Here is a 7,015-nt window from a genome sequence, read left to right as displayed (position 1 = left end):
TAGATTACATTTATAAATGTATTGTCACTGTACATAGTATACAAATACTTTGACAATTAAATGAATAGTGGCGTCTATAGCCAGAGTGCAATACAGTAATGCAGTAATGGGAATAAATACACTTGAGAATGTACAGTATGTACAGTAGTATATAATAAATAGAAAAATAAGCAATGAAGTATAAATATAATACTATATATATAATATACGCTGGTAGGAGTATATGTTATAATTTGGCAATTAAAAAGTGTAATTTATTCAATCAAAATGTCCAAAACAATGTTAAACAAGTTGTCAATCACACACAATTCACAGCAGGAAACAGATTGTGTAAGTGAATAAACAGGCTTCAAAAGCACGCATGAGGTAAAGTATGTTTCATTTTCTAATTTCCAACAATTCCAAGTATACCCTTTCAATGGGTAATGCCCAGGTCTGCTCCAACCTGTACAGTAGAGTACACATCTTAAAGAACCATTAAACCACCTAAAAATAAAGCAGGCCTACCCAGCAAAACACCAAGATGCAGGTAAACCAACACATCATAAGGTGTGAAGATCAGAAGATATAAATCTTTCACTTCTTGGAAGAATTTATGGGCTGGCAAAAAAGTTGCAACAGAGATTACTATCAACACTTCAAGTTTTCAGCTAAACGACCGACACTAATAAAATTACTGTTATGTGAGGCTGCAGTACCCTGCAGGTGCAACGAGACAAATGAGGAGACAGGAATAAAGTGCAGAAGTGACCAACATTCTGCATAGACCAACATTGATACTATATACGTATACATTAATGTTAAAAGAGTTTATCTGAAATAATGATATATACCAGTCAGTAACTTCAGCTGAAAACCAAACCTGGATATTATACAGACCAACATGCTTTTCAAGGTGTGAAGATTAAAAAATAAAGAGGTTTTAGATGAATTTAGGGACAGAAAAATGTCATACCACAGCCACAATATTGCCACAAAAAGCAACACTAATTTGACATAGCCTGTAACATCAACATCAGTACATATGGTGGTTACACAAAACATTATATCCATCATGCAGGACATCTTACAAGTATATATGCAATTAATTTCTGAAGCAGGTAGTTATGTTTTGCATAGTTTAGCAGTCACACTGCAGCGTGTTCTTCTCACGGCCTGGATCTGTTTCCAGCCATATGCATCAATGTAATAATACATAGAACCCGGTTGTAGACAGTATGGTACAATCTGTGGAGCATGAACCATACCAAGTACTGGGAAGGAATTATCTGTTTGAATGGAATTTCTTAGTCAAAGATACTACTATGTGACTGGATGGGTCTAAGCTTACTGACCACTGACAGACTGCTTTACTTTCAGAACGCGTGTCAAATCTGTGGTTTTGTCATGGAATAATCAAATGTGTTTCTGTAGAATATAAACAGGTACAATGTGATGAACATAGTGTGAGATTATGGATGGTGGTGGTGTGGATGAAACATCACTACATCAGTGTGGGAATAATGACTGTCAGTGGGGTGAGTGCACTTCAAAATGTCCCTGGTTGGCTGGTTGTATACATAATATATTTCCATTTTCTCACAAGTTTCTTTTCGAACTTCCAGTCTGAGGGGATATATTATACACATTTTATTGAATAGGCCTGCTGCCATATACTGTAATGCGAAGCAACTTGTTTTGACATTTCTTTGAATGTTTTTGAATTAATTTTTGACAAACCCAAATTGTTTCCAGTAGTTCATGAATTACACCCCCTATCCACTAGAGGGTGCTTGTATTCACTAAATCTTAACATGACTTCCCTTACCTTCACCATGTACATGTAGGATGATTTATCACAAATTAATCATGAATTCATGTTAATGAACGTTGAAGACACTACGTTTTTGTAGATCTGCTTTTTTCGGTGGATTCTATTCCCAGGATGAGTGCTCCTAGGCGGGTATAGGAATAGCAATAAGGATTAACATTTAGTTCACAATTGTTATACTTGATTTTTACATTTATATATATATATATATATATATATATATATATATATATATATATATATATATATATATATATATATATATATAAATATATAACACATAAAAAAGAAAGAAAACGAAAACATGAATTGCATTAATTCAGTTCATCAATATCAGTATATATATATATATATATATATATATATATATATATATATATATATATATATATATATATATACTGCCATGAGAGGCTGGAGTGCATATTTACAATACTAGTTATTATACTGTTCCCAAAGTATCTTGTCCCTCTGTGAACAAAGATTACAGACCTATTGCTTTAACTTATGAAATGTGGTTATGAAATGTTTCGAGAGAATTATCGTGAACTCACTTAAGTCTCAGGTGGCTTCCTTCATGGATCCTTTACAATTCGCTTACAGGGCTGGGCGCAGCACGGAGGATGCTGTAGTCAGTATAACCCATTTAATTAGCAAGCACTTGGAGGAGCCAAAGGCGTATGCTCGTGTCCTTTTTGCAGACTTCAGTTCTGCTTTTGATACTGTAAGCCCTCTGTTACTTGTCAAAAAGCTAAATAACATGAATGTAAATCCATTCATCATTAGATGGTTCCACTCCATGTTAACAAACAGATCTCAACAGGTAAAGGTGAACTCAGTACTCTCAAGCTCTAAATTGTGTAGCACAGGTGTGCCACAAGGGGGGGTGAGTTCACCATTTCTTTTCACCGCTTACACAAATGACTGCAGAAGCAGTCAGCCAAACAATTTCATCTTGAAATTTTCTGATGACAACTGTAATAGTCAGCCTGTTGAGGGTGTTGAACACCCGGTGGGTTATATCAGTGAGATCAATAACTTTAAAGACTGGTGTGATTACTGTGATAATAGCCACCTTATGTTAAACACCACAAAAACCAAAGAGATGATCTTCGATCCAAAAGGTGTCCACATCCATGTCCCAGTGGTCATAGGGGGCACGCAAATTGAGCAGGTTGTATCATACAAGTACCTGGGGATCCAAATGGACAACCAGCTCAAATGGAATGTCCATGTGGACTATCTGTGTGCCAAATTGGCACAACGCTTGCACTTTCTCCGCAGGCTCAGGCTCTTTGGTGTGAGCAAGGGAGTCATGTCAACCTTCTATGATGCAGTGCTAGGTAGCATTATTAGATATGGCATGTCAGCTTGGTTTGGGACACTCTCTGTCCAGCTCAAATCTAGAATAGCTAAAATGGAAAAAACAGCCATGAAGGTAATTGGTAGGAAAGATTCTCCATCTCTTCAGACAATCTTTGAGAAAACGGTGCTCAGTCTGTCAAATAGAGTGTTGTCTGATCCTTCACATATATTATCTTCAGAGTATGAGCTGTTACCCTCTGGTATAGACGCTACAGAGCGTGTCGTTGCAAGAGCAACCGCTTCAAACTTTCTTTTGTTCCCACTTCAATTGTTCTACTAAACAACCGCCACATAGTTCATAGTTCTTAGTGGGGAAGGGACTTCTTGACCTTCATCAGTTATTTATTGCACTTTACTGTGATTGTGTACTACAAACTGTGAATACACTTTTTTATATTATATAGGCTACCTTCTCTTATTGCAACTTGCACTTCTTTTGTGATACTCTTGTGACTTGTACTTTGCTACTGTGTATTGTCTTTTTTGTATTGTCTGTCTGTTTTAAAAAGCGTTGATGTATGCACTAATGCACTTTTGCCCAAGACAAATTTCCCCTTGTGGGACAATAAAGTATATCTCATCATCTCATCTCATCATCATTATAGACGTAGATGACCATACATGTTGGAGCTATTCACTATCTTGTATTTCACATTTATTTGTTGGATTTGTTTGGTAGAATTATTGTATGCATTATTATTTCAGTTTATTTGTGTTCCAGTTAAAGGCTTTTATTTTGAAGGTATTGGGCAATTGGGTGTACACAGGTGAATTTATTTAACTGTCATCAGACAGGCACTCAGTCAGATTTCAGTTTGGCACTGGGAAGGTGCACAAGTTTTTACCAGGGTGACAGGGTCAAAGCAGTTATTTCCATCATGTTTGCCATACTTGTCTATGAAGGAAAAACAATAAATTATCACCAACCTGCAAGAGCTGTTTCGACATTGACTCATTTATCCCTGCGTAAGATCCACTACACCCGGTGCCTCAGTGGCCTTTTGAGTTTTATTGTTGTTGACAAATAGCCACTACAATACAGTTGAACAAAAATCCAAGTGACACAAAACTAATGATTTACAAACTTGACCCATGATGTCAGAATGAACATAAGATTTACACTTTCTTGTGACTGCAATACCTCTGCCCATTTTGCTGACTATTGTATTTACATGCTCAGTCCACGATAGTTGATTGTCAAAGACGCCCAGCAATTTGACGTTGTCCACCTGTTGTATGGGCTCACCAGCTATGGATAAGTCAAGTTTGGTGTAGTAACCAATTTGGGCCGTGACCCAAAGACAATATGCTCTTAGTTTGACATATATTTAAAGATAATTTGTTTGTTTTTATCCAATCGTAAACTGTATTCAACTCACTAGACAAAACTTGATTTAATTCATGGCATGAGCTTGCAGTGTACATCATACTATAATTCTAACAATGTCTGAGTGTGTGTGTGTGTGTGTGTGTGAGTGTGTGTCAGTGTGTGTCAGTGTTTCCGCATTATCTCATCATTGCCTGCACCAATCGCTCCCACTTTTCACACAGGCATTGACCATATGAATATGGACGGCGTAACGAAGCCCTTTTTTCGATTTGACACATTAATGATTAATAATGAATTTATTAGTGAATTCCTCACACACCTCCGCCCCTTAGCGACACCTGTATCACAGGCCACCGTTCTCACTGTTACCCCACTGGCATGCTTCCTCTAGCTACCTGCGTAACACAACAAATAGTGCCCTATAAAATTTGGCGCTGCGTGTGTGTGTGTTGCATCTTTGGCCGTCTTCTCCTACTAAAGCACACCGTTTGCACACATCTCACCATGCAACACCAACAGCTAGCCTGTCCACAGATCAACCACTACTTTGCATTCATATTCATGTCATATTTACAGTACTACGGCCTTCACAGTGACCGGGATATTTCCAACCCCCTATTGACCAAACTCGCTGATCTGCTCCACAGTAGTCCACACCACCTCAGGCCCCTCCCCCTCGCTCTGGCTGCTGTCGAGGCGAACACTCTACCTTAGTAGGATCCGAGGGTTTTCTTCTTCCTCTTTGTTTGGAGTAGCCTATACCTTCACTGGATTACGTTCGCTACGGGGATGGATTACGTATATTTTATCACCTTCACTTTGCTTTGGAGGGAGAGTTACGTTGGGAAGGAACTCTGGGGGCAACCATAGAGTTATATACTCTAAGGGGGCAACAGACTTTGTTTGGAAACACGGAACAATACAAAACAATAAGGGAGCTTGCGCGTGTGTGCGCGAGACACGGACATTTGTTTCGGATCATTCACTCATTCATTCAACTCTGTGTGTATAACTGTTGATTCCTTCATTTGACTTGAGATAAAAGGTTAAGTTAACGTGAGTTTTGTTTCTGACTGTTTTCTGCTTGCTTATTTAGGCTATTTTCATTACATTCCCTTTATCAATCGTATCCTAAGAGATCATTCACAACCCGTGATTTAAATAATTCGTAGCAGTGATAGTGTCAGCGATATCTGACCGTTACATCAGATATTACATACAACAAACAACATGCCACGAAGAAAATGATATCTCCTTCCTGAAGGTAGCAGATATGGTGTACCAGCATACAATAAAGTAACATTCATCTTAATTAAATTAATTTGCGTTACAATAAAAAACATCTCCCCGCTAATCACGTGTCACCACCAGTGAAATGCATGTTGGGACGGCCACAGATTAATACTGGGACAAATTTCTCTGCGCAACAGACCCACACGGGGAAAACATACTACTAGCTACTCTTGCGTCAGTCGACATAACTTCTTCTTTGGGAAGCATCGCGGCCAACGCGCGGGTTGCGTGGCACATGGGCACCTGAAAGCCAGCTCTGACAGTTCTGACGGGGGCATGTTAACGTGAACGAAAATATTCAATAACTTCCATTTATAGACAGAATATCACCACCAAATTTACATCACACATCAATGGTGTTGCATTTCCTTCTTCCTCCTCCTATACTTACACCATCTGTAAACAATCCCCCCCCCCCCATCACATTACCCACACTGAACATCATTTGCTGTTCATATATTCAGAACGGGTAAGGACTAGTATAAAAAAAAAAAAAAAAAAAAAAAAAATACATTATTTAATGTGCAAAATAGGCACAACTGGCTGAGTCATTAAAGATGGGGGGGGGTTCAGGGTTCAGTACTCTTTCATGTCATGAAAGGTTTTATTATTATTATTATTACAAAGCACATAGTAGACAACCAGTAAGACGCCTTATAGGTGAGAAGCGACTGCGGGACTGAGACACCAGACTAATGGAATCATGTCACTTCATTATGTTCTTTTTTAAATCAAAGGCTACTTAATATCCAAATTCAACAGATAAACTATATGAAGTGTCTTCAGTGTCTATGAATACTAAAATGTGCTTTACATGGGGGCATGATGAGAAAACAAATGACATTTTGGAAACACAAATACATCACACCAATTCATAACATGCACAATATATGGAAAAAACATACAATTGTCTATACTGTAGGGCTATACTGGTGTCTTTAGTCCTCGGCTCGGAGTTTCACTATGGTTCATCCATCCATCCATCCATCCATCTTCAACCGCTTATCCGTAGTCGGGTCGCGGGGGCAACAGCTCCACCAGAGAGCTCGAGACTTCCCTCTCCAGAGCAACATTAGTGACTTCCTCCTGGGGGATTCCGAGACGTTCCAAGGCCAGTGAGTCGATGTATTTCCTCCAACTGCGCCTTGGTCTGCCCCGGGGTCTCCTCCCAGTGGGACCTTCCTAGGGAGGCGCCCGAGAGGCATCCTAACCAGATG

The sequence above is a fragment of the Protomyctophum parallelum genome, assembly GCF_964188405.1.
Source record: "Protomyctophum parallelum genome assembly, chromosome: 7".
NCBI classification, from domain to species: Eukaryota; Metazoa; Chordata; class Actinopteri; order Myctophiformes; family Myctophidae; genus Protomyctophum; species Protomyctophum parallelum.
Note: the sequence above shows the minus strand (reverse complement) of the source record.